The 27,937-nt window shown below is 36.7% G+C and overlaps 1 protein-coding gene and 1 pseudogene across 1 annotated transcript in view; one reads left to right on the top strand and one right to left on the bottom strand.

Moving 5' to 3' along the window:
* TAFA2 (TAFA chemokine like family member 2) overlaps positions 1–27,937 on the top strand; it is a 502,164-nt gene that overhangs the window by 296,890 nt on the left and 177,337 nt on the right. The window lies entirely within an intron of this gene.
* LOC125131029 (60S ribosomal protein L32-like) lies at positions 20,878–21,277 on the bottom strand (annotated as a pseudogene).

The following is a 27,937-nucleotide window of genomic DNA, read 5'->3' as shown; positions in this document are numbered from 1 at the left end:
ATTATTTAACTGTGAAAATGAATGAATTGCAGTTGGATGCAACAACCCAAACACATCTTTGAAACATAATGTTGAGTGAAAAAGGCAAATTTCAGGAGATTACACACAGTATGATACCATATTTACAAAGCTCAAACCAAGCAAATTGAATTAATACATGGGTTAGGACTACATATATATCTTCTAAAATTATTTTTAAAAAAGGAAGTTAGTGATTACTTTTGAATGAGAAGCAGGAGGGGAATGGGGGAAAATAGATTGCTTTAAGAGCAGTGGTAATGTTTTTGTTCTTAAATTGGTGATGGGTTTAGTAGGTGGTGATTCATATTTATTTTATTACTATTCTTCCTAAAACTATACCTACACTACCTGTTTTTCTATGTACCGAATAGTATAGAAAGGTAATCTCTTGAAATCAGTTATTATTGGAATCATCTAGACTGACAGCAGAGATAAATAGTACCGAGGTTATCATGACCTCAGGTAATTCTATATCCTCCATTTGCTCCTTATATCACAAATAGCTTGACCGAACCAAAAGGAAAGGACACAGGTAATACAGTTACATCACTCTGAAAGCTTAGCTTGTTTAGTGGAATCTTTCTGAAATCAGAATGTATATTTAGCATTACAGTTAACCATGAGACATGTTGTTCAGTGCCTGCTAAGCCCTCCCTCTTCTTCCTTCATTCAGTTTTCAAAGTACTAGCAAGGTAAGAATAAAGAAAATCAAATAAACCATCTGCCAAAAGGCTAACCTGTAAGGTAGAGGCAAATAGTGTAGGAGTATTAATTAAAACAAGCAAATTGAGACCCTGATAAGCTAAACCTCTTTAAGCACAGAGATTGGCAAGGCAAGAGCTTCTAGCATTTGAAGTGGCCCCATAATATCAGCAACAGTGATGTGACTGTGAATCCAAGCAGTTGTTGAGTGCTTTGTGTTTAACTGGAGAGATAATTGTATGCAAGTCTGTGGAATCCCTGGGTGGATTAAAAAAAAAAAAAACACAAAACCTGGAGTTTGGTAGATTATTAAATATTTCATAATGTTTTTTACATTCATGAAAGTATAATATAATTAGATCTTGGCTTCGTTTGTGCTTTTGACCGCCTTTGTTAATTTTTTTTCATTCCAGGATTTTATTAACTCTCAACCCCAGAGTCATTACTTTCCTTGTGCATCTCATACTTAGCTTTGGCAAAGTTTAAGGCTTTAATTGGTATGGAAAGAAAGAAATGAAAAGTAAAATAAAGAACTGGCTCCTTATAGATAACCAACAAGGACTTATTGTATGCTACAGGCAAATGTACTCAATATTGAAATAACCTATAAGGGAAGGGAATCTGAAGAAGTGATCATATGTATAACTGAATCACTGTGCTATACACCTGAAATAGCATGATATTGTAAATTAGCTATACTTCAATAAAAAATTAAAACAACAGCAAAAAGAACTGGCTCCCTGTTGCTCATCTCTGAGCATATATTTTTAGGTACTTTCCTCTTAATCCACCAACATTTGATGGCTGTAATCCTCCTTCCCTAACCTATGGTTCATCCTCTCTCTCCCCTTCTTCCTCTTTCCTCTCTCATGCTCTCCTCTCTCTTCCCTCTCTCTAATTGCTGTTTGGAGTTGTAGTCGTGTGTCTTATGAAATCCTGTTCACAAGATAATACTTTTGGGAAGGGGTGTGGTAGGAGTAACTCCTATATAAAATCAAACGCTTGAGGAATGTGCATAATCTGTTCTCTAATACCCTATATTAGGACATTAGGTACCCAGGTTGCCTAGTAATACCTTCATTCTTTCAATCACTCGTCATCCATTAAAAACAGGTATTGAGTACCTACTGTGTGACAGTGCTTTGTGGACTTCTGGGATACAGCTATGTGAGTCCCAACCTCTGAGGAGTTCCCTTTATGAAGGGATTGCCCAAATTTTTTATTTGGAGTTGTAAGCTGTCAAATATCTGAACTGCTGAGGTTATTTAAAATAAGCATGCATGTTATTCTATTGGTCTTTGTAAATCTCTGTCTGACCCTCTTCTCTCTTGTATTTGTGTTGACTTTGAAACCCTTAAGTAAATCCCAGGTATTGAGTCTTAAATTTATTGCAACACTATCTGCAATGGCCAAGATGTGGCAACAACTTCAATGTCTGTCAGTAGATGAATGGATAAAGAAGATGTGGTATACCCATGCTCTGGAATATTTTTCAGCCATATAAAAAAGGAGAGCTTCCTTTTCTGGAGAACATGGATGTATCCCATTATGGTAAATGAAATGTCAGACAATGAAAAACACATACTATATGATTTCATATACATGTGGAATCCAAAGAAGCTGAATTCATAGAAATTGAAAGTAGGTTGGTGGCTTTCAGGGAGTAGTGGGGTGGGGAAAATAAGATGTTTGTCAAAGGGTACAAATTTCCAGCTATGTGAGGAATAACTTCTGTAGATCAAATGTGTGGTGTGATGATATTTAATGATACTATATTATATATTTGACAGTTGCTAAGAGAGTACATCTTAAATGTCCTCATTATACACACAAAACTGGTAATTGTGTGAGGGGATGGAATTGTTAATATTATTATGGTTAATTCTTTTTATTTTTTTAAAATGATTTTTATTTTTTCCATTGTAGTTGGTTTACAGTGTTCTGTCAATTTTCTACCATACAGCAAAGTGACACAGTGACACATACATGTATACATTCTTTTTCTCACATTATCCTCCATCATGCTCCATCATAAGCAGTGAAATACAGTTCTCAGTGCTTAACAACAGGATCTCATTGCTGATCCATTCCAAATACAATAGTTTGCATCTGTTAAGCCCAGATTCCCAGTCCATCCCACTCCCTCCTCCTGCCCCTTGGCAACCACAAGTCTGTTCACCAGGTCCATGAGTTTCTTTTCTGTGGAAAGGTTCATTTGTGCCATATATTAGATTCCAGATATAAGTGATATCCTATGGTATTTGTCTTTCTCTTTATGACTTACTTCACTTAGTATGAGAGTCTTTAGTTCCACCCATGTTGCTGCAAATGGCATTATTTTGTTCTTTTTTATGGCTGAGTAGTATTCCATTATGTATATATACCACATCTTCTTAATCCATTCGTCTGTAGGTGGATATTTAGGTTATTTCCATGTCTTGGCTATTGTAAATAGTGTTGCAGTGAACATACAGGTGTGAGTTTCTTTTTCAAGGAAAGTTTTGTCTGGATATATGCCCAAGAGTGGGATTGCTGGGTTGTATGGTAGTTCTAAGTTTAGTTTTCTGAGGTGATTCCATACCATTTTCCATAGTGGTTGTGCTGATTTACTTTCCCACCAACAGTGTAGGGGGTTTCCCTTTTCTCCACACCCTCTCCAGCATTAGTTATAGGTGGACTTATTAATGATGACCAATCTGACTGGTGTGAGGTAGTAACCATAAAAAAAACCAAAAAGACAACCTACGGAATGGGAGAAAATAGTTTCAAATGATGCAACTGACAGGGGCTTAATCTCTAAAATATACAAACAACTTGTACAACTCAACAGCAAAAAAACCAACAACCCAATTGAAAAATGGGCAAAAGACCTGAATAGACATTTCTCCAAAGAAAATATACAGATGGTCAACAAGCACATGAAAAAATGGTCAACATCACTGATTATTGGAGAAATGTAAATCAAAACTACTGTGAGGTACCTCTGCATACCAGTCAGAGTGGCCATCATTAATTATTTTTCAATGTATAGTTATATCAAATCATCATATTGTGTACCTTAAACTTATTATACAAAGTTACTTATCAATTATGTATTAATTAAGCTGGGGGAAAATCTAAGAGCTTGGGATATTATTGGATTAATTTTTGAGATCTATTTTACTTTTCAAATATGTGAATGTGCAGATTGGGAGAGTGTGTGTCCTTCATGGAGGGTGGAAAGATGTAGAAGGATTGGATTTTTTAAAATGGGATCAAAGTATTTGTCACTAACCTGTGGCTTTATGATTGGTGGCAAGTCATTGAGAATATTTTATATGACATATTTTTCTCACCTGCTAAGAAAATTTATTTATTTATTTATTTATTTATTGTTATTGAGGCCAGTTGATTTACAGTATTGTGTTTCAGGCATACAGCAAAGTGATGCAGTTATATATGTATATTTTTTCAGTTTATTTTAGGTTATTATAAGATACTGAATATAGTTCCCTCTGTTATACAGTAAATTCTTTTTGCTTATCTACTTTGTGTGCAGTTGTTTTTATCTCTTAATCTCATGCTCCTAATTTATTCCTTTCTCTTATCTCTTTCCCCTTTGGTAACCATAAGTTTGTTTTCTATACCTGTGGGTCTGTTTCTAATTTGTATATAAATTTACTTGTTTTACTTTTTAGATTCCACATATGTGATATCACATATGTGAATATTTGTCTTTCTCTTAGTTCACTTATTGTGATACTCTTTATGTTCATCCATATTGCTGCAAATGGCAATATTTCATTCTTTTTTTATGGCTGAGTAAAATTGCATGGTATGTACATACTGCATCTTCTTAAGCCTATAGTCTGTTGATGGGCACTTGGGTTGTTTACATGTCTTAGCTATTGTAAATAGTGCTGCTATGAACATTAGGATGCATATATCTTTTTGAATTAGCATTTTTGTCTTTTCTAGATAGATACTCAGGATGGATAGCTAAATCATATAGTCGTTATGGTTTTAGTTTTTTTTTAAGGAATCTTCATAGTGTTTTCTATAGTGGTTGTACCAATTTACATTCCCATAATAGTCATTCTGGTGTGAGGTGATACTTCATTGTGATTTTGATATGCATTTCTTTTATAATTAGCAGTGTTGAGCATCTTTTCATGTACCTGTTAGCTGTCTTTATGTTTTTTTTAGAGAAATGTCTATTTAGGTCTTCTGCCCATATTTTTGATTAAGTTGCTTTTTTTGATATCGAGTTGTATGAGCAGTTTGTACATTTTGGATATTAACCCCTTGTCAGTCACATTGTTTACAAATATTTTCTCACATTTGATAGATTGTTTTTTCATTTTGTTGATGGTTTCTTCTGCTGTGGAAAAGCTTTGAAGTCTCATTTGTTTATTTTTGCTTTTACTTCTTTTGCCTTGAGATACTGACCTAAGAAAACATTGCTGCAATTTATGTCAGAGAATAATATTTTTTGCCTATGATTTCTTCTAGGAGTTTTATTGTGTCATGTCTTTTGTTTAGGTCTTTAAATCATTTTGAGCTTATTTTTGTGTATGGTTTGAGGGAGTGTTCTAATTTCATTGATTTATATGTAGCTGTCCAGGTTTCCCAGCACCACTTGCTGAAGAGACTGTGTTTTCTCCATTGTACATTCTTGCATCCTTTGTTGTAGATTAACTGTCCATAGGTGTGTGGTTTTATTTCTCAGCTCTCTATTCTGTCCATTGATCTATTTGTAAGTTTTTGTGCCAGTATCATGCTGTTTTGATTACTGTAGCTTTGTAGTATTTTCTAAAGTCTGGGAGGGTTGTGCCTCCTGCTTTGTTCTTTTTTTTCTGGAATCCTTTGGCAATGCTGGACCATTTTTGGCATTATTTCTTCTAGTTCTGTGAAAAATGTCATGAATAATTTGATAGGGATCATATTAAATCTGTAGATTGTTTTGGGTGGTATGGCCATTTTAACAATATTAATTCAAGAGAATGGGATATCTTTCCATTTCTTTGAATGACCTTCAGTTTCCTTTATCAGTGTTTTATAGTTTTCAGTATTTAGGTCTTTCACCTCCTTGGTTAGGTTTTTTTGATGTGATTTTAAATGGGATTTTTTTTTTACTTTGTCTGATATTTCAATGTTAGTGTAAAGAAATGCAACATATTTCTCTGTGTTACGCTTGTGTTAATTCATTTATTAATTCTAACAATTTTTCTGGGGACTCTTTAAGATTGTCTATATAGAATATCTTGTCATTTGCAAATAGTGACAATTTAATCTTTTCCCTTCCATTTTGGATACCTTTTATTTCTCTCCCTTTCCCTCCCTCCCTCCCTCCCTTCCTTCCTTTCTTCCTTCCTTTCTGCTGTGGTTATGACTTCCAATACTATGTTACATAGAAGTGTTGAGAGTGAAAGAAAATATTTATGATCTCTTTTTTATCATCTTAATAAATATCATAATATCCTCTCTACATATTCCCTTTGGCCACCCACCCATCCATCCTTTACTGACTTTCTGTTGGATACCAGACACTGCAAGGTATATAAGGCCTCTGCTCTTATGAAGCTTAGATTTTGATCCATTTGTGTTCATACAGAGAATCTAAGACAAACACTATCCAAATACAGGGCAGGTGGAAATTTTAAATTGTAACCATGCTGAGAAAGAGGTCTGTTTAATCTGGATAGCGTTATTGATAGAAAACCACATGTTAGCTGGTTTAACAATAAGAATTCTTTTCTGCACCCACACTTTATCAGTTCTAAAGGCAGTATCACTTTACCTTCAAATGTGGGATATGGATAGGAGATATATTCCTTTAAATGTTTGAAAGGATATGAGATTGTTTTAGCTGTGAACTTTGTATTAAAAATAACAGGAACCATACAGATAATCCTTACTATGAAACTTTAATAAATCAGAAAATTGTGTTTGCCAGACTACCATCCTTTTGTTAACAAGAACATGATGTATTATGGAGCAAATAATGGTGTTCATTTACAAATATCAGGACCTGAGGTAACTGAAAAATGATGCTTAGAGAAATGTTCTAAAGATATTATATCTGTTTTTAAAATGTCTCTAGTGTTTCTTTTTGTGTTGCCCCAGTGCAGCACCATCTCTTTGCTGCTTGAGCTGCTTTTATAGCTGTATTATTGAATACCTTCTTTTTATTTTGGAGTAGATGCAATGCAAATATCTATCTTAAGCAATACACACCAAGGTCAAGAAGTCCAAAGCCTTGTTCCCACAGCAACTGACCTTTGTTTCTCTGGGGTCTGGCAGTATTTGCTTTCACTTTTTATTAGCAAAACTTACCTACTTAATGATGTATGGTATGGTGCTATTGTTAGGGGAAATGCTATTTAAGAATATCTGATTTCCATTTAGAAAAGCTTCGACCTTGATGTTATGAAAGTTTGGAGACTATTTTATAATTCCCATATTAAACAGAAATAAAGTCAACCATGGGAAAGTAAAAGTGAACTCCTTTCCTCCCCTAAACAACTATCTAACAAAAATTCAAAGCATCTTGGGAGTTCCTGTTGTGGCTCAGCAGTAACAAACCCAACTAGTGTCCATGAGAATGTGGGTTCGATCCTTAGCACCACTCAGTGGATTAAGGATTTGGTGTTGCCACGAGCTGTGGAGTACGTCACAGAAACAGCTCAGATCCCATGTTGCTGTGGCTGTGGCATAGGTTAGCAGCTGCAGCTCCAATTTGATCCCTAGCCTGGGAATTTCCATATGCCACAGATGTAGCCCTAAAGAAAATTTTAAAAAAAAAGTAAAAAATAAAATAAAAAAAAGAAACAACGCATCTTAAAACAAGCAACTTATTTTGAATATGTCTACTTTTGTTTATGTGAGTTATAATAGCTAACTTTGAACAAACTAAAATTTAGGGAAAATACTCAACTATACATAGGGCTATTTTATGTACGTATTTCTATGAAGTCATTTTTGAAATTTGAAACCAGTGGAAACCACATCCACATTCCCTATCTTCTTTATTTGAAAATGCTAAGAATTGTTTCCATTACTGTAAGTCAACCCATTCATCATGTGGATCTCCTTTCTTTTCAGGGGTTTGGTCCTGCCATTTTTCCCTTCTCATTCCTGAGTTGCCCACTTTTCCTTCTCTGCCAGATCATTCTTACCAACATATACACCATATCCTCCATTTCCTATCCTACAACTATCCATAACTCCTACCCTATTTTCTGCATTCACTGTCTTCACTTCTTCATCTCTTTATCCCACTCCAAAAGGTCTGCTGTTCCTTCCACCTCACTGTTGCTGTTGTTTTCAGGGTCACCAAGGCTTGCTTCCATGCTGTCCACTGTTATAGTTATTTGTTGAGCTCATCTTATTCAATCTCTGGGCAACAGTCAAAACTTTGGTCTCATTTGGGTGTCTCTTTCTTTGGGGGATGTCTTTTTTCTCTTGGTGCCCGTGACAGCACACTTTCCTGACTGGCATCTCTGTCTAAGTTTCCTTATAAACACTTATGAACTCTCACTCTGTTCCAATGCTAAAGCTTGGAGTGTACTAGGTCTTGGTCTTTCCTATTTAAAATCTTACCCTCAGTGAGGGTTGCCAGATATAGCAATTAAAAATACAGGATGCCCAGTTATATTTGAATTTCATGTACCCCCCTTTTTTTTAAGTGAAGTATGTTCCATGTAATATACACACACATGTAGCTGTCTTTTCCCTTCCTCCCTTCCTCCTTTCTATGCATTATCTATCACATTAACTGTTGGGATATACTTTTGTGTAAGTATGTTTCATGCAATGTTTGGGACATACTTTTGTAGAGATATAATTGACATGTAATATTATATAAGCTCAAGGAATACAACATGTTGATTTGATACATTTATATATTGCAATAAGACTGCCATTGTAGCATTAACTAACACCCTATCACATTACATAATTACTCTTTCTTTCTTGTGGTGGGAATGCTTAAGATCTAGTCCTTAGCAAGTTTGATATTAATAATACAGTGCTATTGTTTATAAACACTATATTGTGCATTAGATCTCTAGGACTTTTAATCTACTAGTTGCAAGTTTATACCCTTAAAGAACATTCCACTATTCTTTGGGACATGCTTATGCCAAAAAAGTTACTCATTGTGTCTGAAATTCATATTTAGCTGCTGTCCTATATTCCATCTAGCAATCTTACCCTGGGTGAGCTCATTTGGATACTTGGAGTTAAACATCATCTATGTACCCCAGAATTTACCTCTCCCTAAACTCCAGGTTTGTGCTCCCAACTTCCTAAGTAACATCTGGTACATCTATTTTCTCAGACTCTCTATGTCCAAAAGATAATTATTCATCCCCTCACCTTACTTACTAATGACACCAATATTCTCTATACTATGTTCTCATCCAATCTTTGGACAAGTCCTGAGGTATATATACTCAAAACATATCACAAGTATGTGTGCTTTTCTTTATCTCTGCTGATACCTTCCCATGTCAAGCCATCATCATAACTTCCCTGCCATGGCCCCAACTTCCTCGCCATTGCTCTTGATTCTGCTGCATCTACCCACTACAACTCTTTATCTATGCAAACACATTTTTTTTAAAGAGATCATGTCATTGCTCTATTGCTTTACAGCTCCCACTGCTTCCACTTTCCAATGGCCATTCACTGTACTTTCAATAAACCCAAACACTTGATTATAGCCATCAAGGCCTCCTAGATCTCATTCTTGCCAGTACCCCTTTTCTGACTCATATTTACCTACTCTAGCCATACTGACTTCTCTATTTCACTATTTCTCTATTTTTTTTCACCCAGAATATGCTTTCCTTCACTTTTATTTCTCATGGCTAGTACCTTTGGCTAATATCTTTTTCATGATCATATCTAATACTGCTTTGAATCCTCTACCCCTCCATCACTGTCTATCACATGGGTCTCTTTTATTTTTATTTCTTTCATAGCCCTGATGAACACTTGAAATAGTCACATTGGTTTATTTAAATATTCATGTACTTTCTCTCTCCTGGAACATAAATTTCATGAGGGGGAATGACTTAGTTTCTTTTGTTAATTATTTTATCTCCATAATTCCCACAGTGGAACATAGTAGGTCTTCAATAAATATTTGTTGATATTTGAATTAGTGGTTTTCTAAAATACATTTGAGCCACAGTATGCTATAAACATTCCCGTGGATTACCCTTTCTTGGTTTTGAAGATAGTTATAGAATGAAAATATTTCCACTTCTTTTTCCCACTGGCACTTATGCTATGATGTTGAGTTGGATATGTGGATGAAAAAACAGCAATTGGCACCAGTGAAAACACTGAGAATGATTTCATCTGCTGGTATGAGTAGGTTCTGTCCCTGGAGAGAAGCTTGACATATTACGGTTGGTCAGGATCCTGCAATGGATTGTCTTTCAAAGTCAAACTTCATCCTGTCAAGAGGTGGAGAAAATGATTTGTGACCTGAAGAGATGGTAGATTAATATTTCTGCAAAACTGTTCACTAACCCCCCTTTAGCTACTTGTTTGTTCTGCTATTAAGACTTCTCTCCCTCTGGTATAGGAAATGCTTTGCACAAAACAGTGTCTTTGCTTTGTGTATAGACATTTCTCCTGCCTCAAGATGGAGTTTCCCAGTGAAGTGTAACATTCATTAGCCCCTTTGGACAATACTGTTGCTGATACAGATTTGTGTCTTATTCTCACAGCTTCATTTCAGAGTCAGAATGCACTGGATATCTGGGGGAAGCTGTGATGTATGAAGCAAAATGAAGATTGATTTTCCACAGGGTACCTTGTACCTGAGTAATGAGAGTAGCAAATTACTTGCTCACTGAGCAAACATGACAGGAATGTCACAGAGCAAATTCATGTGTATGCAAACACACTGGGGTCACATACATGGGAATTCCACAAAGTGACCTTAGCTCTGGAAGGTATCCCTCAAAATCACCATCTTGTAATGGGAGGGCTATGCTCAGTGAAAGCTGTATAATAGCTGCTTAAATACAAGTACTTCTAATGAATAATGTAATGCTCATGGTACAGTAAGGAACAGGATAAATCGTGGTGCCATTTTAAAACGAGAGTCTTCAATTCACAGGCTATTTCTGGTGCGCATCTTGGATTTTTGTGGCAGTGGAACATAAAATATCTCCTTTAATAGAGTGAAAGAATTGGAGTGATTTATCCTCGTCATTGTGGACCTTTAGAACTCTCATTTGGTAATGGAAAAAAATCATTGGTTGATGGGGAAGCAGATAATTTTTTGATGTTTAGGAAGTCCAATGCATAGGGAACATTCATGCTTCTTAGAACATTTAGGGCAGACAAAAATTTTTTAAAGTTTTTAAGTGACGGAAGGAATGGTGGTAATGATCCATTAAAACGTTTCAAGATCTCCATGGTCTTCAAGGTTTACCATTCACATTAAAAAGTGCTGCTGATGCTTTTAGCTGTAAATTGTTAAAATAACAAAATGATAATAATTTCATTTTGTTAGAGAGTTTAAAATTCTGCTGATTTTAGCAAGTAGTTCTGTATTTAAAATAATTTTTCTTTGTTTGACATTCATTTGTTGATCTTTCATTATTTATTTTTTTGAAACCCTGGTTTGTGCCTGACACTATATTAAATGGAAGGTACACAGAGATCAAAGGAACCTTCCTGGTTCTCAGGCGGCTCATTGCTAGTAACTCAGAATATAAGGTAAAATAAAGCCAGAGAAAATGAACTTGTTAAGCCTAGGTGTAGGGACTGAGCGCTGAGGAACAAGGCAGAACACACCATTCTTTTTTTCTTTTTTTTTTTTTTTATCTTTTTAGGGTCACACCTGAAGCATATGGAAGTTCCCAGGCTAGGGGTCCAATCGGAGCTGTAGCGCTGGCCTACTGCAACACTGGATCTGAGCCTCATCTGCTACCTACACCACAGCTCACGGCAATGCCAGATCCTTAACCCACTGAGTGAGGCCAGGGATCAAACCTGCGTCCTCATGGATACTAGTCGGGTTCGCTACCGCTGAGCCACGACAGGAGCTCCCAGAACACACCATTCTAAGAGAGGCGTTATTTGTCTGCTTTTGCCCTCTCTGGTCCCCAGCACATTAATTGGAATACTTAGTGGAATCTAGTTAGTCTAGATATTCATAAACAACAAATAGTAACATCTTTTAGCTTTGGTACTCAATGGGATAACAGAATGTGTGTGTGTGTGTGTGTGTGTGTGTGTGTGTGTTTTCTATGAGTCATGCGCCATCCTAAGTGCTTCATTTATGTTAGCTAAGTTAATAACCGTGGTATTCCTCTTAGGTAGATTCCAGAATTAGCTCCACTTTGCAGACAGGTCTTTGAATAGAGAGTTGAGAGGAAATAACTTTGCCACAGTCATGAGGGCACTTAGTAATCAAGGCTGACCAGCTGTGGACACCTCTGCTTTGAAGCCTCTGATGGTCCTGAGGGAGTTTGACCTCTACTGGGGCTGGAGGAGGATCAGAAGGGCTTTGTTTGAAAAAAACAAAACAAATAACAAAATGGAATCTGTGTTTTGGAATAAGAACTATACCCTAAAATTTGCTTTGCAACTGACTAAAACATGTTTATGTGCAACAGTAAATTGCATAGAGTGTAACTTGGGTATTCATTTCTAGGACCAGTCATTAGGAATCTGGTAATACCCACAGCATGGTCCACTCTGAAAATTTCTTCCTTTAGGTTCTTTTGATCCTCCTTGGTTTCCACCCTCTTCTGGCCTCATACTAGTGTGTGTTGGATTGTTGCATTCTTGCTTGAGGCCCCTCATTTTTATTCTAAGTCTTTTTATCCACTTGATCTTTTAAAGTGCAGCCTTTCACTGAATTTCTAGGAAAGATTGTATCCTTTAAAAGCTTTGCAAAATATGAGTTGTTACATGTACTTATTATGCTCACTTTGCTTGCTTTCTCTCTTTGTAGGCGGATTTGGTTATGATTGCTTCCTTCTGATAAGAATAAGCTTTTCCATGTGGTGTGTTCTTTTGGCTGCAATTGAGATTTGAATTTATTTTTGGTGGGAAGAGTTCTGATTAGGGCCAGAATAATAATAGAGTGCCTATTTATCAGGAACATGGATACCTTCTGCCTCTAATCACTTAGAGACATTCTGGTTTCATCATTTCATCTCCCTGACTCTTATTGTGAGCTGCATTAATAATAGAAGTTAGCTAATACTTAAGTGTTTTACAAGTACTTTATACATCTTAACTGATTTAATAATGAAGCTAATCCTATCAGGTTGGAAGCATTGTTTTCTATATTTAACAGAGAAGGGAATTTCAAACAGGTAATAAGCTGTCAGGGAAGACCTAGCATTTCAAACCTCCTTGCTAAGTAGTTTCTGATAAGGAGGAGACAAATTCAACCTGTCCTGGGAAGAGTCAGAGAAATCTCCTTGGAAGAGTTAATAGCTGATTTCAATAAGATGTGTATCTTTCTACTTGATCTTCCTTATGACTCTTCAAATTATTTGTAAGTTATGGAAGCCCACCCATATAAAATTTGTTGAGCATTTATTATGAGTGATGCCTGTCTTAAACAGTGTAAATGTATTAACACATTTAATTTTCACAACTCTTTGAGAAAGGCATCAATTCCCCCATTTCATAGTTGAAGCAACTGAAGCACTTGCTAATTTTGTCCAGTAGCCCAAAGCTGGTAAATGTCAAAGGTAGGGTTTAAATCCAGGAAGCTCTGGTTCCTGAATTATGTATCCACAAGTCAGCACTACCTTTACACTGTCACTGTGAGATTGGGTTGACCTAATTATAGCAGAAGAATGCCTAATTGCCTACCAATTCCTGAACCACACTATTTTCTTCTTTGATGTTTTAAATACCTTTAGCTGACAGGTATTTAAAATATAATAGCTATAAAATATTGTAAGTCAAGAATCAATCTTTTTAAAATGCATATCTGGTTCAGTTAGATTATAAGCCCTCAGTGATCAATACCAACAGGTAGACACATTTGGGGCCTTGGACTCAGAACTAGACCTTGCTACTATGAGGGCCTGATGGTGGGATCAGGCCCAGCTTGGGTCCTTGAGGGAAAGTCTATTCTGGTAGCCGCAGCACAGTATCTAGGCCTTAAGGCAAAAGCAACATGGTCCAGAGAATTCTTATGGAGAGCAGGAGAGGTAGAAGCAGGCACCCGGTGTCAGGGAAGACTGTCAGAAGGCAGCCAAGTCTAGCTTCAGGACCAGATCTTTAGGGAGATGTCAAGAGCATAGAGAGGTTCTTAGGTACCAGAGAAAGAAGTCAGCCCTAGGAAAATGGTAGAAATTCAATATCCAGAGCTGCAGTGCCCTGTGAGAGCCAGACTCACACATATGATGTGAGTCCCATTGTTTCTACTTAAATTTCTTGTTCCAGCTGCTAGGGCTGATCGTAATTCGTAGAAGGTGGTCTGATTCTAAAGGAGGGGAGGTAGGTTCTGGCTTTGGAAAAATGCATTCTCCTTTATCAAATGGAAGCCTTCCTCATATCCTCTCTCAAATAACAACCAATTATTTGTCCTAACTGTTGGCGTTATTTCTAGATTAGGTGCATTCCATTGGTTGTACTTACTAGGTTCCTTTCTGGTTGGTTCTTGAGATAGAGTGAAGATAGTCTCCCTAGATAAGCTGCCTGACACGGAATAAAAATTCTGAAAAGAGAGAAGAAGAATGTACATAAATACTGTTATCCTTTGTCAGAGGTGGGAATTAAGCCTGTGTTAGGCATGGCACAGCATAAATAGCCAAGTCCCTGGCACAGTTGGAGGAGAAGAATGATAACTGTAAGTCCAAATAACAGAGAATCCAAAATTATTGCTGTTTACCACTGGGGACCATTAAGTAGCTTTCCAGCAGATGGTTACCTTCTCCAATACAATTTACTACAGTGGCCAGTTTTCTTCTTTATGCCTTACATTGGAAAGAATTGACCCAGAATCAGGTGAAAAGCAAAGGTGAACTGAGGTGGAGGACACAGGCTCCCCAGATAATTCACAAACTGGATTATATCCCCAAGTAGACTAAAACTTAATTGTATTATCATCTAAATTTGATGTTTGTACAGTGTAGTGTCAGCAGATGGTGTCGGGGGCTCTGTGAACTTGATATTTTCATACAGTTCTCAGGATGGAATGAGCAGAACACAGACAAGGAATAAAAAAGGACCAAAGCTTCCCCAGATGCTGGCATTATGTTGTCTTTCTCCCTTGGTGCAAAACGGAAACTAGTATGAAAGCCAGGAGCTGTTTCTTGGCTCTTCATCTCATGTATGATATGCCCACTAATTACTATAGAATGATTTGATGGAGGGAACAAGATACTTGTAATCAGAAGACCTAGATGTGGATCCTAAAGCTACCACTTATTCTAGTCCCTATTGGGCAGGTCACTTCATCTCCCTGACCCTGTTTTCTTACTTTTGAAATACATTGTTCCAGACTTAACTCTTTTTTAAAATTAAAGCTTCTTTTACATTTTATTTTTTAACTATTAAAAAAATTGAAGCGTAGTTAATTTATAATGTTATGTGTGTGTCATGTGTGTGAGTGTATATGTATTCTTTTTCAGATTCTTTCCCATTATAGGTTATTACAAGATATTGAATATAGTTGCCAGGCAGGTCCTTATTGTTTATGTATTTATATAAATTGCTATCCAAAACTCCTCATTTGTCTCTCCCCACCTTTCCTCTTTGGGAAACAAACCATAAATTTGTTTTCTATGTTTGTGAGTGAGTTCTGTTTTGTAAGTAAGTTCATTTGTATTTTTTTTTTTTAGATTCTACGTATAAATGATATCATATGATATTTGTCTTTGACTCATTTCACTTAATATGAATATCTCTAGATCCATCCATGTTGCTTCAAATGGTACATTTTTTCTTCTGTCAAAGACATTTATTCTAAGAATCTAAACTCTGGACAGGGAACATTGAACTTAGAAAAAGCCAACACAGGATTTTTGCAGTTTCTTCCTGAGACATTAGCAACCTGAAAATGAGGGGAAAGGAGAAACTTTTAAAACAATATTGCTCCAGTTTGTCTGCAGTTATGTAATTTAAAATATCCTTGTTCTATTAAGCTATAAGCTTAAACTTGTTAGAAAACTTAACAAATCATCCCCCAATACAACCCCCCCAAAAAACACCCCACACTCAAATCCTAACTTACTAGCTTTCTTAAAGCATATACAGTAACTCCAAACTATTTTCATTTAGAAAACGTGTTTATGTAAAAAAAGTTTCCCTCTTGTAGTTCCCAATTAGTGACTTCTCAGATTTACATCTTATTATTCCAGTCCATGGACTTTAGGGTGAAGTCAAGTGAGATTGTGTGACATTGCTATTCTGGCTTTTCCCAGGTCCCTGTCTTTCCCCAAACTGTTCCCTTAACTTGGCATGCCCTCCTTATCTCTTCTCCTTATTAAAATCTTACCCATACTTCAAGGCTAGGTCATCTCCTAATTCAGGTCCAGGTTTAACACTTCATGAGGATATTCTTCCTATCAGAAGCAGTGAGGATGCTTCCTATCTGTTACTTACTGCTACTACCAAAATTACAGAGTAACTGATAATGCAGATAAATCTGTTTACTCTATGCTGGTTTTTTTTTTTTTTTTTTTTTGAAAGGACTTGAGGAAGCCAAGAGGTTGGTAATGTTTTATTTTTTATTTTATAGATAAGAAAACCAGGTTTAAATAATTTGCTTCAGTTGATATAACCAGACTTGAGTGCAGACATGATTAGACTCTAACTCAGTTTTGATCTGAGATGACTGATCTGGTATGTTGTTCACTTGTCAAAATTCTATGAGGGTGCTTTGATGCGGGTGTTTTGACTATCTCTCTAAACCTCTACAGTCTTTAATATTCCATGCATCATTCTCTTACTTATGTGGTCTTATAAATCTTACTTCTAATCCTCTATTATGAGTCCCTTGAAGGAAGGAACTGGGGCTTGCTGATTTTGGTATTGCTTACTATGTCCACCACAAGACTTTGCATACAGTAAGTGCTCAATCATAGCTATTTTGGATGAGTACATGATATTTCCTGAAACCAGACTTTGAGTAAGCAGCTGCATTTCCGTTAGGTTTGTGTGGCAGAAAGTGTAGCTGTGCTGTTTAATAATTACTAGGTACCAATGACACTGTGTGATTTTAGGCTAAGTGTCTTTCTGATTTGAATTGATATACCATTATATTCTTTTCTTTATGGAAATGACCAGAAAAGAAGCACTACATTATCCAAAATTTATTTATAATCCTTTTATTAGCTGATGATGGATTATTTTGTTTACTATATTATTGTCAAAACTTAAATTAAGAATTTACAACTTTAATCAGACTGCAGAGTCCATGTGTGCAGGGATCCTGTCTATTATTTTCACAACTTTATTATAGCCAGTAGTTAGAGTAACAGCAGATATTTAATAATATTTGCTGGCTGATCAGTGAGGCTGTAATTTCATTAATTATGTAATTTTGGGGCTTTAGATGATGTGATTATTAGGGTTAAAACTTGTAAGACACTTTCATATAGGTTAACCCTTTTGATCGTCACAATAACCTTGGGAAGTAGTTAAGGCAAATATTTTACCTTCATTTTTTACCAAAAAAAAAAAAAAACAATGGAGGCTCAAAGAGATGAAATGACTCTAGAAATCATCTACCTAAGCAGTAGCAGGTGGCAAAACTTGAGTCCAAGTATTCTTACTTTAAATTGTGTGTTCTTTCTGTGTTTTCAGGTAGTCAGTAGAGGATTTAAACACAGAATAGAACATTGGCTAGGACATGCATGTTTGATACATTTTTAAGGTGCTTATGTGTAATAAATTGAGACGAATTTGGTATGTGAAAGATGGCACCATGAAGGAAGCCCTGTTGCCGTTTGGTGAAAGAATTAATTTGAGCCAGTTCTGAATTTCCCTCTGAGGCTTACACCAGGAGAAAACAAAGTACAAATGTTTTATTCTCTACTTCCTTTGCCTCTGTTTTCCAGCTTCTCTGCACCCTAAGCTATTTAAGGCTTCAGATTTTTACCAAAGTCTTCTGAATATCCCTTTGTACTCTGTAGGTTTTGTTCCTCCCAGCTGAAAAGAACCAGCTGACTTATTTGGTATTTTTATACCTTATGCTTTATTGTTTTTCTCCAGTGTTTTCCACCCGATGCCAAAGTGCAGATGCTGTGATTGCTGCTTCTAGCTCAAGACATCTGCTTTTCAGTAGGTCCTTTTCTTTCATTCTCAATTATAATCTTTATGTGCCACTGCTAAAGTATAGAGTCAGATCTTGTCCTCGCAAGAACAAAATACTCTGTTTTTAGCCTCTGGATTCTCCCATGGAAGGCACACTTAGTTTTGTGTTGCATTCATATATTCTAAACATCTTCAAATCTATGCATTTCAAAACACTCCTAGAACTACAGTTCTTTGATATAAAAGCACTCCTTTGAAGCCCATAATCTAGGCACAATTTTCAATGGGGTTAAATAAGAACCACAGGGAAAGTAACCGATTTGTATAAAGTTCTTTTTGTCTTTATATGCTCTCACCCTGCTTTGTTTTTTCTGATTCAAGTCAAACAGAATTTACATCGCCTATGTCTAGAGAGTGCTTTCAATTCTAAAACCTACCCAGAAAAATGATGGCTTAGATCAGAGGCCACACATTGGCTGCCCATAGGCAGTATGTGGCATTTAGAGTGTTCCTAAAAATTGAATTAATTGAGAACATTTAAAAATGGAGAGATTTCAGATATGGCTCTGGATTTCTGGTTCTTTATGACAAGTGGGAGGCTTAGCAGAACTCAGTTCCCCTTTCCATGTACCACTAATGGGTTGGAGCCGAGTAGATTCCAGGTGTAAACTGGAGGGTGAGATTGAGCCCTCATGTCACTTATGTGATTTACTCCCACTGCCCTCATCATAGTTTCCTTTCCTTCCCTTCCTTCCCTTCCCTTCCCCTCCTTCTTTTCCTCTCTCTCCTTTTCTCCCCCCGCCCCCCCCCGCCTACCTTCATTTCTCTTTTGTTCTAGTGTTATATTAGTAAATAGCCAAATTTATTTTCAGATATGTATAATTTGCAGCTTTTTGAGCCTTTAAAAGAATCCATGTTCAAGATATATTTTAGGGGTATAAATTCCACCCCCCCAAAATTTAGTAGGCATTCTTTTAAAGTATATATTCTGTCCTACAACTTTACCAGATTCATGGATGAACTCCAGTAGTTTTCTGTTAGCATTTTTAGGATTTTCTATGTAGAACATTATATCCTCTGCAAACAGTGACAGTTTTACTTCTTCTTTTCCAATTTAGATTCATTTTATTTCTTTCCCTTTTTTTTTCTGATTGCTGTGGCTAGGACTCCCAAAATTATGTTGAATAGAAGCGGCTAAAGTAGACATCCTTGTCTTATTCCTGATCTTAGCAGAAATGCTTTCTGCTTTCCACCATTGAGAATGATGTTAGCTGTGGGTTTTCATACATGACTTTTATTATGTTGAGGTAGGTTCCCTCTATGCCCATTTTCTGGAGATTTCTTATTTTTATCATAAACATGTGTTGAATTTTATCAAATGCTTTTTCTGCATCTATTGAGGTGACTTATGGTTTTTATTCTTCAGTTATCAATGTGGTGACTCATACTGATTTGCAGATATTGAACAATCCTTGCATCCCTGGGATAAATCACACTTGATCATGGTATATGACCCTTTTAATATATTGTTGGATTTAATTTGCTAATATTTTGTTGATGATTTTTGCATCTATATTCATCAGTGATATTGGCCTGTAATTTTCTTTTTTGTGGTGGATTTGTCTAGTTTTGGTTCCATGGTGATGGCCTCATGGAATGAGCTTGGGAATGTTCCTTCCTCTGCAGTTTTTTGGAAAAGTTTCAGAAGTGTAGGTGTTAGCTCTCTAAATGTTTGATGGAATTCACCTGTGAAGCTATGTGGTCCTGGACTTTTGTTTTTTGAAAGTTTAAAATCACATTTTAAATTTCAGTACTTGGATTGGTCTGGTCATATTTTCTATTTCTTTCTGGTTCAGTCTTGGAAAGCTATACCTTTGTAAGAATTTGTCCATTTCTTCTAGGTTGTCCATTTTACTGGCATATCGTTACTTATAGTAGTTTCTTATGGTCCTTTGTACTTCTGTGATGTCAGTTGTAATTTCTTATTTTTCATTTCAAATTTTATTGATTTCAGCCCTCTCCCTTTTTTTCTTGATGAATATAGCTAAAGCTTTATCAATATTGTCGATCTTTTCAAAGAACCAGCTTTTAGTTTCACTGATCTTTTCTCTTGTTTTCTTTGTCTCTATCTTATTTATTTTTGCTTTGATCTTTATGATTTCTTTCCTTCTATTAACTTTGGGTTTTGTTTGTTTTTCTTTCTCTAGTTGCTTTAGGTATAAGACTGAGTTGTTTATTTGAGAGTTTTCTTATTTTCTGTGGTAAGATTGTACTGCTATAAACTTCCCTCTTAGAACTCCTTTTGCTGTGTCCTATACATTTTGAATCATCATGCTTTCATTGTTACTGTTCCAAAGAAGGCAGACAGATGGCCAAAAATCACATGGAAAAATGTTCAACATCACTAATTATTAGAGAAATGCAAATCAAAATTACAATGAGGTTATCATCTTACACTAGTCAGGATGGTCATCATCAAAAACACTACAAATAGTAAATGCTTGAGAGGGTGTGGAGAAAAGGGAACTCTCCTACACTACTGTTGGGATTGTAACTTGGAACAGCCAATAGGGAAAACAGTATGGAGATTCCTTAAAAAATTAAACGTATAACTACCATACAATCCCACAATCCCACTCCTGGGTGTCTATCTGGGGAAAATTATTATTTGAAAAGATAGATGCCCTCCAGAGTTCATTGAAGCAATATTTACTTTTTTTTTCAAGTTTCATGGTTTTATTAACACAGATACAATGTGCACACGAGCCCACTTCTCATTTCAACTTGGGGTCTAAGCTGCCTCTGCCACAGCTTGTGACAACACTGGATCTTTAACTCACTGAGGCCAGGCATCAAACCAGCATCCTTATGGATACTAGTTGGGTGCTTAATCTGCTGAGTCACAACAGGAACTCCTGTCTATTCATTTTCTTCACTGAGCAGCCCAGCATTGGGATTGGTGACCCTGCTGGGCCGCTCTCTCCACAATGGCTTTGCAGTTCTTAGAAGGGATACTGTGAGCACTCTCAGCACAGTAAGATTTTTTGCACATCAGCAGCACTTCAAGCTCCCTTACTTTGTGTACCAAAAACTTCCAGAAGCCACTGGGCAGCATGTGTTTTGTTTTCTTGTTGCTCCTCTAACCAATATTGGGCATCGAGATCTGGCCCTTGAACTTTCTATTCACCCTGTTGTCAATGCCTCTGAGTTTCCTCCAGTTCCACTTAATTTTGACATATCAGTCTGACTGGTGCCAGATGAACTTCTTGGTCCTCTTTTTGACCATCTTGGGCTTCATGAGGAGTCTGAGAGCAGTCATGATGCCAGGTGGGAGATGGCTGCCACCTCCGTAGGCAGCACCGAGGAAGAGCGGCGGCAGTATTTACAGTAGCCCACACGTGGAAACAACCTAAATGTCCATCAACAGATGAATGGATTAAGAAGCTGTGGTACTTATATACAATGGAATATTACTCAGCCATAGAAAGGATGAAATAATGTCATTTAGAGCAACATGGATGGAGCTAGACGTTATCATACTAAGTGAAGTAAGTCAGACAAAGAAAAATTATCATATGATATCATTTATATGTGGAATCTAATGATAGAAAAGAACTTATTTAAAAAAATAGAAACAGAATCACAGATTTTGAAATCAAACTTATGGTTACCAAAAGGGAAACAGGGACATGTAGGGATAAAATAGGAGTTGGGGCTTAACATATACCTACTACTGTATATAAAATAGACAACTAAAAGGACTGACCATATAGCACAGGGATATCTGCTTAATATTCTGTAATAACCTATATTGGGGAAAGAATCAGAAAAAGAATGGATATATGTATATGTATGATTAATTCTCTTTGACATGCACCTGATATTAACACAATGTTGTAAGTCACTATATTGCAATAAAATTTTAAAAATTAAAGTACATACTCTATTTTAAAATACAGAAAATATGACATTAATATCATTTTTTTATTACCAAACTTTTACTGGAAAGAATTTTGGACCTGGAGCTAGAAGATCTGGTTTTGAGTTTTGGCTCTGTCACATGGTAACTTTGAACAAATCACTTAATATCTCTGAGCTTGTCTCCTTATCTATGCAAAGGGGATGATTGTATCTGCTAGCCTTATGGTCAGCCTATCAAATGTGATCATGGATATGATAGTTCTTAGTATACCATCTGGCACTATGCAAGATAAGATAGTTTTTGAGGAAGGAGAGCCACACTGTATGGTTTCTCAAGGAGCTTAGAGTCTGGTTACAGAGACAGGACTTAACGTACAATGTAAATAACAGTTAAAAGTGTCCCATTGTTTACAGGGATGGAGACATTAAATGTTATCAGATATAAGAAAGAGTACATGATCATGTAATGTAAGCAAACTCAAAATTAAAAGGACATGTCTAATATTTCTTCCATTTGTTAATTTATTTATTCTACAAATATTTATTCTGCACCTCTTCTGGGATAAGGATCTGTGTAATAGTGAAATAGAAAGCCCAGGTTCCTGGTCTTAAGGAATTTGTGTCCTGATAGGGAGAGAGAGCAACATGAACAAGGAAGCACATAGATCTCATTATAATTTCACATACTGTTCAGTGCCATGAAGAAAATAAAACATAGGTTATCGATAAGGCTGATGCACAGAGCTGTGGCATTTATGAGTCTTACCATATTACCGTTTATTCTTTATTTTCATTGTGATAAACATGACATCATAAAATTTACCATTTTAACCATTGAAAGTGTACAGTTCAGTGGGATTAAGTACTTTCACAACATTGTACAGCCGTGACCACTGTCCATTTCCAGAGCTTTTTCATTATCCCAAAAGAAAATCTGTACCTATTAAACAGTAACTCCTATTTCTCCTTCCCCTCAGCTCCTGGTAACCTCTATTCTATTTCCTGTTTTTTTATGAGTTTGCCTATTCTAGCTATCTCATAGAAGTGCAATAGTAGAATATTTATACTTTTTTTTTTGTCTTTTTATGGCTGCACCCACGGCATATAGAGGTTTCCAGGCTAGTGGTCCAATCGGAACTGAAGCCACCAGTCTATACCATGTGCCAGAGCAGTGCGGGATCCGAGCCGTGTCTGTGACCTATACCACAGCTCACGGCAATGCTGGGACCGACTGAACGAGGCCAGGGATCAAGCCTGTGTCGTCCTGGTTACTAGCTGGGTTCATTAACCGCTGAGCCATGACAGGATCTCCAGAATATTTATACTTTTGTATCTGGCTTATTCCACTTAGCCTGTTTTCAAGGTTCATCCATGTAGCATGTGTCATAATTTTATTTCTTTTTAAGACTGCACGATGTTCCACCAAATATACATAGCATGATGTTTATCCTCCATTACCTATTTTAACATGATTTGGAAATAGTTCTAATTTGTAAACTACTTTACAAAGTACTTTAATTGTATATGGTAGTAAGAGTGTTATCTCAGGAATTACTGGTTAAATTGTTGAAAAGCTGTAGTAGTATTTGGCACAGTTGTTTTGTATATGAGTCTATTCAACATGTCTTAGATTATTGTTCCCAACAATGAAGTAAGAGGTTATAAATTGAGAGGAAATAGGTCAGTAGATTTTCATCAAATATGAAATGACAATGGCTGTTGTTGGGGGCAATGCTACCTATCTCTCTAATGTAGGAATTTACTCAGGGTATTTTGGGAGGATTTTTCTAAAATAGATTGAGGTAATAGCCTTCAACCATCACTTTGGGATGTAATTTCACCATCTAATAAATTTAATCATTGGGAAAATTTCTCAAGATTGCACATTAAACTGCTTAACTGCTGCTTTTCAGTGTGGTTTGCCTACTGCTGCAACATTCCTGCTCCATGACCAAAGAAATCAAGTTCATCCATAAGAAAATTGTTAGGGATGGAAAGAAAAAGCAACAGCTGATGGCAAAGAGAAGGTAGAACTGCTGAATATTATGTTATTCTATTCAGAAAAGGAAGTTCCAGACATTGGAAAGTGTAAAAAAGTGTTAAAAGGAGCTGAAATCTCTTTGGAAAAGGCATGAGCTGGAAAAAATACATATGTTACACAGCTTACTGCAGACAGAGATTTAAAACACATAGTGGTTGCTACTTTGATTTTTTTTTTTTTTTTTTTTTTTGCTTTTTAGGACTGCACCCATGGCATATGGAAGTTCCCAGGCTAGGGATTGAATCAGAGCTGCAGCTGCCAGCCTGTGCCACAGCCACAGCAATGCAGGATCCAAGGCACATCTGATACTCACACCACAGTTCACCGCAACGCTTGATCTTTCAGGGATCGAACCTGCATCCTCATAGATCTTAGCTGGGTTCCTAAACTGCTGAGCCACGAAGGGAACTCCAAGCTGCTTTGATTCTTAATCAGCGGACTTCTCAGTTGCTTAATCCAAAGGTATGTAAGGTACTTTGCGGTGTCAAAATCTGATAGTGTTCCACACTTCCCCCAAAAGAGGCTCATTCAGATAGATGAAATTATGCACAAGTATTAGACACAGACAAGAGTATGTCTACAGTGAAGTAATAAAAAATGCACATGTCCCAGAACCACCCACTGTCTCTTTTTTTATGGTGCGTTGCAACCTTCCTGTGCTTTGAGTTTAACGCTGAAACACATGGGTGTCCAAATATTTTGCTCAAACTATTACTCATAGAGAAATGTGTGGACTGTGGTGGACTTCACTAATTGCCTTTTTTTTCTTCCTCCTTTTTTGTTTCGAGGCTATACCATGGCGAGCCTTCCAACACATAGCTGGAAATGTCTTTTTAAAAGTTTGTTTGCATTTATAATTTTTGAGGGTAAGGGTGAAATGTGTTAGTGTTGGTGCCTTTGGGGTGATGGTTATGTGAGGAGAGGCCTTCAGAAATACAACTTTAACCTTTTAGTTTACTCATCTCTGAGGGGGTCCTGTTTTGAGGGGAGGGTTCTGTACTGAGGGCAATGGTTTATTGGTAAAGACGTGTTTCTCTATTGAGTATATGCTGTTCAGTAGCCAGTGTTGGATGGCATATTAATCATATTGGATGACTGAATTCACAGAGCAAATAATCTCTCCTACCTATAGCTGTAGCCACAGTGAAAATATGTGTCCTTGAACTGCAAAAGTTATCCTAATGAAAAACCCTGAAAGATTATTATTCTTTTAAAGATCATTGTCACTCATTCTTTTGCTTCTTTGTTATCATGAAAGAGAATTTGCTGGGGTGGAGAGACTTTTTTATGTGGCCTCATTTCCCAGGAGAACAGGCACAGCTAGAGCAAAAGAAATAAAAGTACTCAACTAGTCCCCATGGTAATTGAGTGGACAGATATTTAGAGCTGATTTTATGCCTATAAATTATGTCCTTTAATAATCAAACAAATACCCTTTAAAATGGCAAGAAGATATTTTGTTATGAGTCTTGTATGTGGAATTCAGATATATGCAGAGCTGGTTATGTTTTTATCATGTAGAATCACAAAATTAAATGCTAGATTTCTGATTTGACCACCTATAAAAGGGTACACATGATTGGAAGTTCTGTTTCGTATTCTGCTCAGTGATACTCCATTGAACAGCTGTGACATGTTGCCATCTCTATGTCATTCAGGAATGGATGCTGTATGGATTGTCTACGTAGTGCCTGACTCCCACTGCCTGTTTCTAGCCATATAGTAACACAGACTTACTGCTGTAAGAGGGTGAGAGGAGGTAAATCTAGATCATTCTAATGGTTTTTGCCTGAAGTTTTGTAAGAGAAAAACATGAAATGAGATTTTGTGTGTCCTAGATTTCAGTTACGCAACTCTCTCCTTTGTAAATATCATCAATGTACCATCGTTTGGTGGTATGCACATATTTTATATTAAACTGTATAATCTAGGTTTATTTCCAATTAAGGTTATTACATTTTAAATTTTAGTGCATATTCAGATTTGCTTATGACTTAATGTTTGACATCATATAATGCTTCTTTTTTTTCCTGATGAAGAACATTTTTCTTTTTTTAATAATGATTTTTATCTTTTCCATTATAGCTGATTTACAGTGTTCTGTCAATTTTCTATTGTACAGTGAGGTGACCCAATCATACATACATGTATGCATTCTTTTTTCCCACATTATCATGCTCCATCACAAGTGACCAGACATAGTTTCCAGGGCTACACAGCAGGATTCCATTGTTTATCCATGCCAAAGGCAATAGTTTGCATCTATTAACCCCAAATTCCCAGGCCCTCCCACCTGCCCCTGACTCTTGGCAACTACAAGTCTGTTCTCCATGTCCATGATTTTCTTTTCTGTGGAAAGGTTCATTTGTGTCAGATATTAGATTCCAGATATAAGTGATATCCTATGGTATTTGTCTTTCTCTTTCTGACTTCATTTAGTATGAGAGTCTCTGGTTCCATTCATGTTGCTGCAAATGGCATTATTTTATTCTTTTTTATGGCTGAATAGTATTCCATTGTGTATATATACCATATCTTCTTAATTCAATCATCTGTCGATGACATTTAGGTTGTTTCCATGTCTTGGCTATTGTGAATAGTGCTGCAATGAACTTACAGGTGCATGTGTCTTTTTCAAGGAAAGTTTTGTCTGGCTATATGCTGAAAAGTGGGATTGCTGGGTCACATGGTAGTTCTATGTATAGTTTTCTAAAGTACCCCTATGCTGTTCTCCATAGTGGCTGTACCAATTTACATTCCCACCATCGCAAGAGGGTTTCCTTTTCTCCACACCCTCTCCAGCATTTGATATTTGTGGACTTACTCATGATGGCCATTCTGACTGGTGTGAGATGGTATCTCATTGTAGTTTTGATGTGCGTTTCTCTAATAATCAGGGATGTTGAGCATTTTTTCATGTGTTTGTTGGCCATCTGTATATCTTCTTTGGAGAAATGTCTATTCAGATCTTTTGCTCGTTTTTCCACTGGGTTGTTGGCTTTTTTGCTTTTGGGTTGTATAAGTTGCTTGTATATTCTAGAGATTAAACCTTTGTCAAGGGAGTTCCCGTCGTGGTGCAGTGGTTAACGAATCCGACTAGGAACCATGAGGTTGCGGGTTCGATCTCTGCTCAGTGGGTTAACGATCCGGCATTGCTGTGAGCTGTGGTGTAGGTCGCAGACATGGCTTGGATCCTGCATTGCTGTGGCTCTGGCATAGGCTGGCAGCTACAGCTCCGATTAGACCCCTAGCCTGGGAACCTCCATATGCCGCAGGCGCGGCTCAAGAAATGGCAAAAAGACAAAAAAAAACAAAACAAAAAACAAACAAAAAAAACCTTTGTCAGTTGCATCATTTAAAACTATTTTCTCCCATCTGTAAGTTGTCTTTTTGTTTTTTATTTTATGGTTTCCTTTGCTGTGCAAAAGCTTGTCAGTTTGATTAGGTCCCAATGGTTTATTTTGGCTTTTATTTCTGTTGCTTTGGGAGACTGGCCTGAGAAAACATTTATCAGGTCAATGTCAGAGAATGTTTTGCCTGTGTTCTCTTCTAGAAGTTTGATGGTGTCTTGTCTTACATTTAAGTCTTTAAGCCATTTTGAGATTATTTTTTTACATGGCATGAGGGTGTGCTCCAGTTTCATTGATTTACATGCAGCTGTCCAGTTTTCCTAGCAATACTTGCTGAAAAGACTGTCTTTCCCCTATTTTATTATTTACTCTTGCCTCCTTTGTCAAAGATTAGTTGAGCATAGGTGTCCGGCTTTATTTTTCAGTTCTCTATTCTGTTCCATTGGTCTCTCTGTTTTGGTACCAGTACCATACTGTCTTGATTGCTGTGGCTCTGTAATATTTCCTGAAGTCTGGGAGAGTTATGCCTCCTGCTTGGTTTTTGTTCCTCAGAATTGGTTTGGCAATTCTGGGTCTTTTGTTGTTCCACATAAATGTTTGGATTTTTTGTTCTAGTTCTGTGAAAAATGTTATGTGTAATTTGATAGGGATTGCATTGAATCTGTAG

The sequence above is a fragment of the Phacochoerus africanus genome, chromosome 7 (assembly GCF_016906955.1).
Source record: "Phacochoerus africanus isolate WHEZ1 chromosome 7, ROS_Pafr_v1, whole genome shotgun sequence".
NCBI lineage: Eukaryota > Metazoa > Chordata > Mammalia > Artiodactyla > Suidae > Phacochoerus > Phacochoerus africanus.
Note: the sequence above shows the minus strand (reverse complement) of the source record. Positions and strands in the feature narration are given on the sequence as shown.